The sequence below is a fragment of the Castanea sativa genome, chromosome 11 (genome assembly GCF_040712315.1).
Source record: "Castanea sativa cultivar Marrone di Chiusa Pesio chromosome 11, ASM4071231v1".
Classification (NCBI taxonomy): domain Eukaryota; kingdom Viridiplantae; phylum Streptophyta; class Magnoliopsida; order Fagales; family Fagaceae; genus Castanea; species Castanea sativa.
In genome coordinates, this window is record NC_134023.1 from 42,493,804 (window position 1) to 42,509,161 (window position 15,358).

Below are 15,358 nucleotides of genomic sequence, written 5' to 3' on the forward strand. Positions count from 1 at the left end.
TAGCAACGGCAAACAAATGTACCTCATTTTTGTTGTTTCATCTCATTTCAGTTTTCTTGCTACATTTTTTCTTCCTTAGGATTAGCTTTTGCGGTATTAATTTACTCCAATTATATAATGAAAATTTTACTTTATATAATTCCAACTGATGTACCACAATTTTTCACTGATTTCAGTTTCCTCAAGCTTGTGATGTATTACGTGTCATATTATAATTTTTGTTCTTTATTATATAATCAAATTAATGAATTATTTAAGGGTGCAATTTCTAAGCACTTCAACGCTCAAATGATTCTCTTTTTAATTTGTGTTATAAATGAATTCTAAATCTTATCTTAATTGTTAATCTTTATAATGGCTAGCATGTGCCTTACACGTGTGTCTCAAACTAGTATTTTTTAATAGTGGTTGACTCTTTCTTGTAGTTTAAGAAACAATGTAAATATAATTGAAAAGTTGGTATAAGCTATAAAATCAAATAAATAAAAAAAATTGGTGGGATGATTCACGAGAATAAGTATGAGTAAGGAGTTATTATTGAAAGATCTAAAGTTGGAAAGAAATGTATAAGGGAAAAGCAGGTCCCCTTAACTAAGACCTCTGCTCATTTTTATATAACTCTTGGGGTGTGTTTGGTAGAGTGAATTTTAGGGAGGATAGAAAAAAAAAAAAAATAAAAAAAAAAAAAAAAAAATAAAGGAGAGAAAATGAGGGAAAACTTTTTGGAGAGTGTTGGTTGGGAGAGGGAGAGGGGAAAATGATAGTGAGGCTCGGGTGTTTTCTCCCTAAGCCTACTAAATTGTTTTCTCCCCAAAATTGGAAGAAAACTTGAAGGGAAAAATCTGATGGCTGAACGACAAAAATGCTCATCTGCAACTTGCACATGGGCTTATACGTTGCACTTTTTTTTTTTTTTTTTTATTATAAATTCCAATTGAAATAAATGTTTGCTTTTTGTTCTCATTCTTTTTTTTTTTTTTCCTTTTGCTTTCCATTGGATGTTGCCTCTTCCTTCTTCTTCTTTTTTTTTTTTTCTTGGGTTGTGATCGTGATAGTGTTTGTTTGTTATTTATTTATTTAATTATTTGGTTTAGACGTGATTATTTTTTTCAAGACATGATTTTTAATTTTTAATAAATTTGGGTGATTGTATTTTTTTTTTTTGTTTGTCACTTTTTTGTTTTAATTATAACAAGGGTATATGAGTAAATTTATACAAACTCATTTTTTCATTCCTTCACTTTTTCACTCCCAACCAAACAAAAAGGAGGGAAATTAAAATATTTTCTATCCTCCCACTTTTTCACCCCTCCAACCAAACAAACCCTTAGATTTTTGGATCTCTCTCTCTCCTCCTTTTGCCCCCCTCTATTTAATTGTATATATCTTCAACTAAACGTACCATTTTGAATCAACAAAATTGTTAAGACATATGTGGAATTTGTTATGAACATATGTCATTTAGAATTGACTAATTCTTTGACAAAACACATTTTACTCGTAATTGGATAGATCTAGGATGTATTTAATATTTCAAAGAATAAGAGTTCAAGTCTAGTATTGAAGCCATGGAAATCTGTCCAAGAAACAAGTAAAGAAAGGCTGTTCATTAAAGCTGGACAAATTCTTGACAGATAGCTCGACAAATATATCTATCGAGGTCTTAACAGCTGTTGACAATTACAGTTTCTATCAAGAATTATGAAATTCAGATTTTCAGATCTGATTTTCAGCCCATGTTGACATGTATGTGTAGGGTTTCTTTTCTCATAACCCTAGACATATATAAGGCTTATTTTAAAGGCCGTCACATAGGAGAATACAAGGAGAACACTTGCAAAAAGTGACCGAGCGCCTTATTCTCTCTTAAAGAAGCTAATGCGTCTTTGTGCCTTAAGGTTTTGTAACCAAGTGCTTCTTGATCTTCATTGTTAATGAAGCGAAGAACTTTGTAGCCAACAATCTTCTTCAAGTTGGTGAGTTAGTCACGTACTGAGAACCGTGTATCTTTAGTTAGTCATATACTGGGATCCGTGCAAAAGGGTGGTGTTCATATATTAAAGAGTTCAGAGGTTCTGAAGTGGTAGAAGGTTTCTACTGTAAGTTCATCTACGGGGATTGTAGAGTCTAGAGACAAATGTTTTGTACTAGATTTGAAACTTCTCTTGGTTTTGTAACCAAGTGCTTCTTGATCTTCATTGATGATGAAGCGAAGAATTTTGCAGCCAACAATCTTCTTCAAGTTGGTGAGTTAGCCACGTACTGAGAACCGTACATCTTTAGTTAGTCATATACTGGGATCCATGCAAAAGGGTGGCATTCATATATTGAAGAGTTTAGAGGTTTTGAAGCGGTAGAAGGTTTCTACTATAAGTTCATCTACGGGGATTGTAGAGTCTAGAGACAAAGGTTTTGTACTAGATTTGAAATTTCTCTTTATTATAGTGGATTGTTTCTCAAGAAAGTTTCCCCCCAAATTTTTTACTGTGAAACTAGTTTGTTTTATTGGTTTTTCTAGGTCATCATATCTTGTCTTATTTACTTTTCCATTGTGCATAATATTGACATGATATTGATGTATGTTTGTTTTAACAAGGTTTATTCAAAATAAATCTAATTAACAACTTGGGTTTAAAACTTATTAATTATATCAACCGGAGTCTAAATTTTCCAAAAAAAATGACAAAACTTGACTAAATGAAACTACTGTAAATTGTTTGGTTTAGCCATTTTGGTAATTGAAAACTCAATTTCCATCACTCCCCCCCCCCCCCCCCCAAAATAGCTAGTATATATGTGTGTGTTGAAATTTTAAATTTTGGTCCTAATAACCCCCCCCCCCCCCCATTTAAAAAAAAAAACTGGTATACATATGTAATATGAAAAATTAAGATTTGCCCTTAAATATATATATATTTTTAGATCTCCTCTGAAATATTTAGATATTGACCCACAAGAAAAAAAAAAAAAAAATATATATATATATATATATACACACACACACACATATGGACTAAAAGTATAACATCAATAACTGACAAACTCTCCTCCAAAAAAAAAAAATAATAACCGACAAACTAAAATTAACTACAAAATAAAAAATAAATATGGACTGAAAACCTAAGTTACAATTTCCAAATTTTTACCCTAACCTCACTCTTCCTCCACTCAACCTCATCAACGCCTCCATCACTGCTAGCCTACTGCTACTGTTCTTTTCCTCAGATCAGATTCGGTGTTGTTGTTGTTGCTCCTCCTTAGATCCTTGATCACAGTCAGACACAAGTCTAGTAAATCTGAGAAGTTTCTCTCCTCTCTCAAGTTCATATTTGTGGTTTTTTTTTTTTTTTTTTTGTTGCTATATTGCTCTGCCTTTGGCCCTCTGCCCCCTGCGTTTTTTATGAACTGTGGTGTGTTGTGTGGACCATAGACTAGTTTGTGGCTTTGTATTGACTACTGTGTAATTGTGGCTGTTTTTGTGGACTGGTCACCTGTGTTTGTAACTTTTTTTTTTTTGTTTTGGTTTTATCGATAAAGACATAAAGTGGGACCACTAGGACAGTAGGATGTGAGTACTGAACTGTAACTGTGAATTTGTGAGACTAGTCTTTGGTAGTGACTGTTTTGTGAGTATTGTGATTATCAGGGCTCGTTTGATATGTGTGTTTAAATAACAGTTTTCAATTTTTTGGAAATACGTGTGGGTGAAAAAGTATGTGAAAATACGTATAATTTTGTGAGACTAGTCTTTGGTAAGTGACTTTTTGTGAGACCAAAGTCTTTGGTCTGATTGTTTTGGTTTTATCAAAAACTTTGACTTTGTCACTTTGTGTGTTGTGGCTAATAATTAGTAATATATATGAACTTGTGAACTTTGTCTTTGTCACTTTGTATGATCTGGCTAATATTAGTAATATATATATATATATATATATATATATATATAAACTTGTGCTTATCTGTTTGTGATTGTTTTGGTTTTAGATTTTTTTTTTTTTTTTAGAAGTCCCTTTTTAAAAAACACTTATTTTATATGTAGTATTTTGTTGAATATGAAATAGATGTTAGTTTTGGCCCCCCTAGGTTCGAATCCTAGTTCTGTTCTTGTCCATCACTCAATTCTCAAAATTCGTAGGCCCCACCAGAATTCAAGTTGTTTGGTTCAACTCCCATAACTCAATTTCCTTCACCCAAAACTCAAAAAATTAAGATCATGTTTGATAATAGTTTTTGTTTTCTATTTTCAAAAACTTGTTTTTGGAAATATAAAGAAAAAACAATTTTCTTGTATTTTTGAAATAAAAAAACATGTTTGATTAGTTGAAATTAAAAAAATAGTTTTTTGAAGAAAAAAAAAAAAATACTAAAATATGTTATTACTATGATTTAAAATCTAATGTTAACTCATTAAATGAGACAAATTTATTAAATTAAATACATATTTTCATTGACTTTTGAAAATTAGAAACTGAAAACAACATTTTTTGCATTTTCCTTCACAAATTGAGTTTTAAAAATAGTTTTTATTTTCCATTTTAGATTGCTAAACAAGTTTTTAGTCGAAAAAATAAAATTTCTTTTTAGAAAATAGAAAATAAGGAAAAAAACAATTACCAAATATACCCTAAGTTTGAGTGATGAAAATTGAAAACAAGTTTTGGTTGTTTTAAGATTATGGAAATTGAGTTATGGTATCATTTTTGTAATTATTAGCAAACTATGGGACCCCCCACTTCTTTGTGTTTTCTACATCAAGTTAACCTTGCATTAACTCTCCTTCAACGACTCTGTTCTCCTCTACTCATGCTCTCTCCATTCACCTCCTATTCTTAGCTTTTTCTCTTCTCTTCAAACACATACCACCAATCACTCCACACTGACCTTCAAAATCTCTAGGTCTCCTCTACAAAACACCAATCGCAACTACACAAGCCACGACCACGAACCACCGTGAGAATCATCTCACTCTCGGCCCCCTCTTTGTCTCAAGTCTTCCGGTTCAACCTCAGCCCCTCCCTATCTCAAGTCTCTTGGTTCAAGTCTCACCATTGCCACCTGTCATGCCCCGAATCCAACTATAAAGATAGACACATTACAATGGTCGCACGCTTATAAAGTAAACACCCTACAAGTGTGCAAGGCCTTCTTAGCAACTAAATTTTATCCTAAAAAAAAATCATATCAAATAAATCCAAAATATCTCAACGATTTATTTTTGAATTATTGCAATTATCAAAGATCTCCAAAGTACCAATAGATACAACAATCCAAACTTTATGATTGTTAAACAAAAGAAATACTAATATCACAAGATCATCTTGTTTCAAAAATTCCTAGTCTCCTTTCAAGTGTACACCCTTAGCAAAAGTCCCAAGACTTGCTATTCTTCACAATCTGAAATTGGAGAGGAGAAAGGGAGTGAGTTAACAACTCAACAAGTAACTAAAGTCCTAATAAGTTCTATCAAGCAAATAGCTATGTAAAATAATAAGTTGTACATAGATCAAATATTTTAATCTTACAAATATATCATAGATGGATTAGCAAATAATCAATTTTCCATACATCAAAGCTATAATTTACAATAGGTTCCAAAAACACATAAACAGTTTCAAGAACTTAAAACAATTCAAATATTCAAACATAATTTATATTTTTAACAATTTTTATGACTATGGCCACGCTATATCCCCGTGATTAGGCATCGGATATAGATGAAACTAATTTCGTGCTAATGTATATCCCCCATTAGCTAGGTCAAAAAACACGATAAGCTCGTGATGCCCCAGATAGAACTAGTTTCAGTGCCAATGAATAACCCCCATTGGTTGGGTATCAGAGTCAAAACATAGTCAGATTGTCCAAAATCATATATATCAAATCATAGTTTAAACAAAAATATATCTCATTCAAATACATATAGATATAAAATTATATATTTAGTAATTAAATATATTTGTGATAATTCTTTATTCTTTACTTTAAATCAATGTAGATAAAACAATTAAATGAAATTGTAACAATTATAAACAAATTTCAGTAGTTACAATACACAAGCATAAGCAAAATAAAACTAATTAGAATAAGGTTACTTATCTCAGCTAGCTCACCACAAAATGACTTCTTCCTAACACTTCCTCTAAAATCCTTAGATAACACCTAAACAATTTTTAGGTACCATTTACTCGATTATCAAAAAGTTTAAGAAAATCTATAACAATACCCAGCCAGAAGAGACTACTAAAAATATCCAATAATTACTCATAATTCCATAATGGTTGTCTAAAGAAAAACCACGAATTAAAATTGGAAATACTTGTCTATTAACAAATATAATTTGTTAAAATCACTTGAGACACAAATTATTGATCCTAAATACCACTCTAATCTACTGAATCAACCAACCACGATGATAGTTTAGCTAGCTACAAAAACAACCCATATTGGTAGTTTTCACTCCTTGGTAAGAGGAAAAAGAGAATTGACCTCCAATATGATTTTTATGTCTTATGCAAAAGCTAATCAATCAATCAATATATATATATATATATATATAAAAGGAGAGACTTCATTTGTGAGACTATGAGGTTTGCCAAGTGACGCTTTCCTTGAGGATTCTCTTGCAATAAAAGATACGGACTTTTTTTTTCTTTGGTTCATCGTTTCAAGACTATTCATCATCTCTCACCAAGATAATTACTCTTTGTTTACTAAATAAACACCAATTAAAAGATAATGACTCTTTATTTTCTTAGGTGCATCATTTCAAGACTTTTTTTTTCTCTCTTTAGGTTTTCACCTCTTGCACTTCTACTCCTTTATATACACCTGCTCATAGTCTTTTACACCATTCTAACTCAAATGCACATATGAGATTCTCCAAACTAAGGATGTAAATGACTTGCGGTTTTGATGAGGAGGTAATTGTGGGTTTTGTGAGGGTTGTGATTGGATATGGGTCTTTCGTTGTTTGAAATTTTTGGTGTTGGAGCTTTTGTGTTGGGTTTACAATGATGTGTGAATGGAGAACAGGTCTTCAAGTGCTGCATACAAGGGCTCAGCAGCCTTTGGTCTGCTCACCATCCCAAGAAGAATATATGATGCGGTGAGATAAGAATCACCATAAAAACGTAAATTCGTATCCGTCCTTGTTGCAACAGCATTGCCTTCCAATGACACTCCCACAAATGCGCCTGCCATAGTTTGCAAGTGTCAGCAGTTATCAACTTTCAGGTTACCGCAAAATTACTTTCAAATGCACAAAACATATTAGAATGGGGAAAAGTACAGAAAACATCCCCCCCCCCCACCCCCACCCCCACCCCCTAAATATATATATATATATATATATATATATATATAATTATTTATTTATTTACTTTATGCTGATCTCTTAAACTAAAGATTTTGGTATCTTCCTCTAGTCTCTTTGCTATTTGCATTTATTTTAGGCTTTCAATCCTTGAAAAATCCTTACACTTGCAATTCAGTTCAAAACTTTAAGGTGTTGTTGATCACTATAAAAACAAGCAAGAAGATTTAATCTTTAAAGAATCAAAGATATAAAGCAAACACAAAAACAACAAGAATAAATTAAGTAATGCTGTTATGGTCGCATAGGAGAATACAAGATAATCCACAATCTATTGAAATTAGAACTAGGATATATATCTTGCCTCCCTCACCTGAAAGATACTGTCCTAACAGAACCATGCCTTCCCCCCACCCACCCCACCACCAAATGCCAGCACAGAGACATGCGAACATCCAAATGTTGAAATTCTACCATAAAACACTGGAATAGAGGTAGATTAGTATAGACTAATGTGCTAGCATTCACTTAAGATGTTTTTCACAACAATTTGCTTTAGTTGTAAGTCCAGGAATTCATGGAGCCAATGCCCAACCTTAATCAACTGGATTAAGCCATCATACACAATAGCATGTTAAATACATGTATGATTCTAATTATTCAAGTAACCAAAAGTTACAGACACACACAAAACTTAAATCATGACACAATACCTTTGCTACAACTGTATGTATAGCACATTCCAAAACCTCTATCCCCAGCACGAAGATCTGCTTCTAGCACTCTCCCTACAGGTCCTGCTGCAGCACTATAACCAGCACCGAGAAAAAAATGCATGTGACTACAAAATGTCTTCACAGCTTTTGAATCATGAAGCACAATTATGAAGTCCGTGAGCTCTCCTCCAATCTGGGAACACATTAAGTACAATTATTAGCTGAAACATAAATTGAGGAAGTCTTGATAAACAATTACAATTTCACAAATAGTTAAAAGGAACTCTTGCCAAAATCATGCATATCCTGGATTTTTTTTTTTCAGGTACCTAAGATTGACACTTACAGACATTATAGTAGTAATAATAACAAAAAGAAATTAACACTAGAAGTAACATGACCATTTTGTTGTCACCGGAGCACCCCATCCTAAACCAACAGAGAATATGGCCGATGAGGCAGACAATGATCCATCTGACCTTCGAGAAATGACCAAGCCTGTGCCAAGTTTGTAAGCAAGTAGAACACCAGCTTTGGCTACAGTTAAAATTGCCAGGCCTTTTGCTCCTTTCAAAATTGCCAAGGGTATCTACTTGTCAGGATTCAACCTGTCAATTCCAACAAAAACTATAAAGTAAGGAAAAAAAAAGGGAAAACCACTTTACAAAGGACTGCATATTTAGAATGTTGATGCAAAGTACGAATTTCTAGAATACCATTATAGTCCAGTTGACATGCACGTGAAAAGAAGCAAAGTGTAAACACAGAAACAAAGCTCCAAAATAGAATCTATGACCTAGCAAGAACTACCTATTAGAATTTTACAATCCTATCTCTTTGACATTACAAAGCAGGAAAGAGATGTTAGTTTTACAAAGATAAAACAAGTTAACATGCAGAAGCAAGCTGAGATGCAAAATATCTCATGTTCCATAGACAAACCAAGTGGAAGATTCAACCATCCTCTTGTGCAAGTCCAATCTATCACATCATGCCTTGCTACTTGCACGACATTGCTGATGGTGTTAATACAAACACCCTGTAATGGATCAAGCCTATCATAGCAGGCATCACAGACCCTCTGGGGATCCCTCTCCCTGAACATCCTTGTAAACGCTATAATTAACCCCACTTGATCCACTGGGCTCAAGGAGTGGTGGGGCACTAGATATGTAAACGGAAGACAAGAAGGTATCGCCATTCTTTGCGGACCCAACAAATGAAACATTTGAAGTGGGGAGTAGCGACTGCTGATTTGAAATGAAACTCAGAAGTTAGTCCCAGCCAGTCAAAATGGTAAATATACCATTGAGCACATTCTGCATGTTAACCTCAGGATGATGTATACTATTCTTCTTATTATTATAAGGTTGCAACAAATTACGAGTGCTATCACTTGAATCATATCCTTGTCCATCAACAGCAAAATCATTGTCTTAAAACGCGTGATGCGGTGGAGAGGACTTTGAGTTTGAGTCTCATGGAGAGTCAGTGTAGTCATCAAAATGGTGGAATTGGGCATTATTATTGTCCTTTTCAACAACCTTAGAAAGTGAAGAATAAGAAACTCTGCTTGTATCAAAGTTTGCCACAGCCCATACTCACGCTTTTCTTTTTCTACAATTAAAGCCAACCCCACCAGGTTCTTTTAACAAAACAGAGCTCAGCAAAGGCCTAAGCAAAGCACTGAAATTTGAACATAGATGCCCCTCTCAGCAACAAAAATAAGACAATTATACAACAATCAACAATAAAACAAAGCAAGCCCATTAATTAATTAAGCCGATTATTTAGATTAGCTTGGCAACTATATTAAGTTCCTAGACTAGGATTGGAATTATAATTAAAATTTCCATAACATTGGTGCTCACCTCAGCTACAAATATAAGACAGATACAATAATAAACAAACTCCATTTAAAATCAAGCAAGCCTATTAATTCATAATAAAGCTTAATATTCAATTCAAATGAGCTAGGCAATCATATTAAGGTCCTAGAACTACTAGTATTACTATTAGGATTTGAATATTCCCAAACAATAATTAAAAGAAAAGGAAGCTGATTTGAGGAATTAAGTATAATATGAACCCCAGCAACAACAAGAACATAGAAAGTTTGGTTCGAATTAGGGTTTTGAAAATGGTAGAGACATGTTCTATAGACTGGGGTTACCTTAATTTCAAGGAAACTAAAAATATAAAAGAAAATGACAAAAAAAGAAATACGATACCTTATTATTAGGCTTCAAATCCAAGTATCTTTAGGTTATGGCCTCCTCGGCCTACAATGTTCAATGTTGAACAAAAGCCCCAAACGAAGAATGATAAGACACCAAATAAACAAGGATGAAGGAGAAGAATTTTAATATTTCGATTATGCTGACACGTTGTTACAAAAAAATCTCTATACCAGGCAACAACAAAAATAGGAGACATAAAGATGCAGTCCCTAATTCGAACCAGTCAACGAAAATTTATAAATCTCTATACCAGGCAACAACAAAAAAATGCAGTCCTCAACATTATGTTTTAGCAGGGTCACTAGCTCCATTCTAAGAAAACAAAGCATCACAAAGTCTTTAAGGTCCTACCCAATAAGGTCCTACCATCCATATCCCTACAATGACCGCTGCCATTGGCTTAGCCACTTCCCCTTGCCGCCATCCATTGGCCACCAGTTGCTAACCATCAGTACCACCAACCATTGGCCACCAGTTGTCACAAGGTCCACATGATTCCTAGCAGGTCATCATTCCATGCCCATTGCGAATCATTGGCTACCAGCCACCACTTGGCCTGTCTGATGCCATCAATTGTTGACCATGTGGAGTCCAAGTGACCTGATAGGGGTCAAATAATTTTTCTAGACACCCTAATATTAATCACTCTATTTCAATACAATTCTAGAAATGATACCAACCAAAATCGAATAATGATTGTAACACATTTGATATCATATTAAAAATATTTTGATTACCCAGACTGAGTGAACTCTTGCATAACAACTGCAGTTTCCCTTACAAGTTGCATACCGGAACTGGTTCCTGCAAGCATGACATTTGCACACAAGTTATAATCTTCACAGTATAGAAAAGAACTGTACTTTGTAAGCGATAAGGGCAAGAAGAAAGCTGTTCTTGTAGTAGAGGAAGATGATATTGCAGCCAATGGACCAAGGTATAGAAGGGTTCAAAATGGCTTAGAAGCTGAAGTGGAATTATTGAGGAGGCAATTACAAGCCTTGATTGAACAGTTGAGAAGAGATAGGAAGATACAACAGAAATACTAAGAGCATGATACTGCTGGAAGTGTAGCTTTATATGAGGAGGATTATGAACAAACTTTTGTTCATATTCCTAGGTGGAGACAAGAAGTATGGCCACAATCCCGTGATCGTTCAACCAAAGATGCCAAACCAGAATTGGGACAAGATTTGAGATTGAATTCCCTGCATTTGACGGCAGCTTGGATCATGAGGAGTTTGTGGAATGGCTTAGCCACATCCAAACCCACTATAGCAACTTGCACAACTTCTGGACAAATTCAGATGCAGCATATAGAGCAGTGTTGATTGAGACTCAGCAAACAAAGAGATCACAATCGGCCCTTTTCAATTTAAGAACCAGCCCAAGTGGTGGTGCTGCATCAAACTTCACTAAGCGTTGGAGGATGCCAACCAAGAATGTTGAGATTGGGTCAAATATTGCTGGATCTAATAAAGTATCCAAAATACCAGCCAAGAACCAGCCTGTTTTGTCATAGGGTGAAACCTTGGTGGTTGAAGAAATTGAAGATCTGGACTTTCTAGTTGAAGAGTTAGAAGATCAAAACTTGCTGGCAGAAGCGTTAGAAGATCAAGATTTGCTGGTTGAAGATTTAGAAGATCATGACATGAGGCAGCCTATTTTTGATAATTACATTGAAGAATAGATTGGTGAAGAAGGGAAAGAAATGAGTGATAGCATGAAATATGTGGCTAAACCTGTTTATGATCAGTTTATGGATGAAGCAGCTGTTATTGTCAAGGAAGAAAAGGATTTATCATTAGGAACAAAGGTCATGCAAGTTCTAAAACAAGAAGTGGAGGATGATAAGACAGCATAAAAGTTATGTTCTTTGTGAGGAGGTAGCCATGATTAATCATTAGCGAGACAAAACACTTTGGGCCCGTTTGGTAAGAGATTTTTTTTTTTTTTTTGATAAGTAAGAATGATATATATACGAAAGGTTACTCTATGCCTGAAAAAGAACACAGAGCAACCTAGGAGATACAAGAAGAAGAAAACAAAGAGAAACAAAGACAACAAGAAAATTACTAAAGGAAAAGGGAGCAAAGAAAAGACGGGAGGGAATTACTAGACATGAGTCCCCACGCGCGAGACCAATCAAATAGAGTTCCACTAAAAAAAACAAGCAACTGATCACTAGAGCTATCCAAATCCTCAAAAGTCCTCCGGTTTCGCTCCTTCCAAATACACCAAAGGATGCACAGCGGGACTAAATTCCAGATCTGAGATGAATGCTTCCCCAGCCAATTCCACCAACCAAAAAGCAATTCAGGAATCGATCTAGGCATAACCCAAGCCAAGCCAAAAGTTATAAAAACAAAGCTCCATAACCGGTAGGCCATTTCACAATGAAGAAGAAGATGATCTACCGTCTCTCCACAATGACGGCACATAATGCACCAATCCACAAAATCCAATCCCCTCAATCTCAGATTGTCTCCCGTTAGGATCTTATTCCAAGCTACACACCAAACAAAAAAAGAAACTCGCCTTGGGGTCTTTACTCTCCAAATAGCTTTCCAAGGAAAGATAGTTGAAGAAGAATTTCTTAATTTGTTATAGTATGACCGGATGTCAAAAGCTCCATTAGGCTTCAATTTCCATCTCATCCGATCTCCAACATCCATAGGAGGGGTTATAGCACCCAACATACGAAGAAACCGCAACCCTTCATCCATCTCCCAATCATTAAAAAATCTACTAAACCGAACATTCCAAAATCTTCTATCCTCCGCCCCCTGCCTATGCAAAGAAGCTTCAACAGAAGCCTCCTTCGCAATGGCAATGCCATACAGCCTTGGAAAGGCCAATTGAAAAGGTTGATCCCCATGTCACCCATCCTACCAAAACCTCACCCTATTCCCCAATCCAACCACAAACTGACAATTTTTGCTGAAATCCTCCCAACACATGCGGATGCTTCTCCACAAACCACACCCATGAGCTCCCCTACCCAGCTTTGAGGTCTATCCCCCCCATTCTTCCCCATATTTTGAAGCTACAACCCGCCTCCATAGCCGACCCTCTTCTTTTCCAAACCGCCACAACCATTTCCCCAACAAAGCCTTATTAAAGGTAGTGAGTTTCCTGATCCCTAAGCCACCATTGGCTATAGGCGCACAAACTTTGTCCCAACCAACCAAATGAATCTTGATCTCTCCCCAAAGGAAATCCCTTTGCGACTTTTCAATTTTATTAGCCACATGAGTAGGAATAGTGAATAGCGATAGAAAGTAAGTCGGAAGACTAGAAAGCGTACTCTTGAGAAGCATCAAACGACCCCCCTTAGACAAGTACAACTTCTTCCACCCAGATAATTTCCGCCTAATATTTTCCAAAATTATATTCCAAATTAAAGGGGAATTGTAAGGAGCCCCCAGCGGCATGCCAAGATACAACATAGGTAAAGATCCAACTCTGCAGCCCAAAAGATCAGCCAGAGCATGCACATCACCAACCTCCCCTATAGGAACCATTTCGCTCTTATGCACATTGACCTTCAAACCCGTTACCGCCTGAAAACTAAGGAGCAACAACCGAATATGAAGAATTTGTTCCACATCTGCATCACAAAAGAGGATGGTATCATCTGCAAATAAGAGATGTGAAACACGTTCCCCACCATCCCTCCTACCCCCAAGATAAAATCCACGAATCAAGCCAACTCCCTCCATTCTCCTTAACATCCTACTAAACACCTCCATCAAGATCAAAAACAGCATAGGAGATAGCGGATCTCCTTGTCTTAAACCCCTTGAGCTACCAAAGAAATCAGCTGGGGACCCATTAACCAAAACAGAGAACTGAATTGTGGATATACAAGAACGTATCCACTTACACCACTTCACTCCAAAACCCATCATATTCAGCAGATACAACAAAGCCTCCCAATTCACATGATCGTAGGCTTTCTCCATATCGAGCTTACAAATGACTCCAGGAACCCTACTCTTCCCACGACTATCCACACACTCATTCACAATGAGAACCGAGTCAAGGATTTGTCTCCCACCCACAAAGCTGTTCTGATTCTCAGAAATCAACTGATCTAAAACCACTCTCAACCGATTTGCCAAGACCTTAGCCAAGATTTTATACACACTCCCCACCAAGCTAATAGGTCGAAAATCTCTAATATTGGAAGCATCATTCTTTTTAGGAATTAAAGCAATGAAGGTCGCATTAAGGGATTTTTCAAACTTGCAATGATGGAAAAACTCTTCAAAGACCGCTAGGACATCTTTCTCCACTATCCTCCAGCAATGATGATAGAATACCATTGTAAACCCATCCGGACCTGGAGCTTTGTCCCCTTCCAAACCCCTAACAACTTGAAGAATCTCCTCTCTCTCAAACTTCCTTTCAAGCCAAACCCGCTCTCTATTCTCGATACGATCAAATTCCAAACCCTCCACTAAAGGCCTCCACTCCTCAGTCTCCTTGTACAAATTTTTATAAAATTGTACAACTTGATAAGTTACCTCGGAAGCCTTTTCAAAAACCACCCCATCCACCTCCAAGGTCCTTAAGTGATTGGACCGTTTGTGGGAATTAGCCATTTTATGAAAAAACTTGGTGTTATTATCCCCTTCTTTGATACATAACATCCTAGATTTTTGTCTCCAGGAAATTTCTTCTAAGGAAAGAAGATGCTCCACCTGGGACCTCAAACCAGCCCTATGAACTTTCTCCCCATCAGAGAGACCAAAATCTCCCTCCTTAGCATCTAATGTTATCAACTCCTCCAGTAATTGCTTCTTTTGACGCGCTACATTACCAAACTCTCGGCGATTCCATTGCACAATGTCCTCTTTGAGAGCCTTTAATTTTTTCGCAAGCACAAAGCTAGGAGTACCTACAAAGGAATATCGATTCCACCATGTTTGAACCCTCTCCACAAAACCTTCCGACTTCAACCACATATTTTCAAATCTGAATGGACTTTTCCCCCTTGCCATTCCCCCTGCCTCCAAAAGAATTGGACTGTGGTCTGAAACAGTACGGGGTAAAATCCTTTGAGAAACATCTGGGAAATGATCCTC

The 15,358-nt window shown here is 35.9% G+C and overlaps 1 pseudogene; it reads right to left on the reverse strand.

The window, feature by feature from the left end:
* Positions 1-6,699: 6,699 nt before the first annotated feature.
* On the reverse strand, positions 6,700-9,229 carry LOC142616540 (SH3 domain-containing protein PJ696.02-like; annotated as a pseudogene).
* Between the last annotated feature and the right edge of the window lie 6,129 nt (positions 9,230-15,358).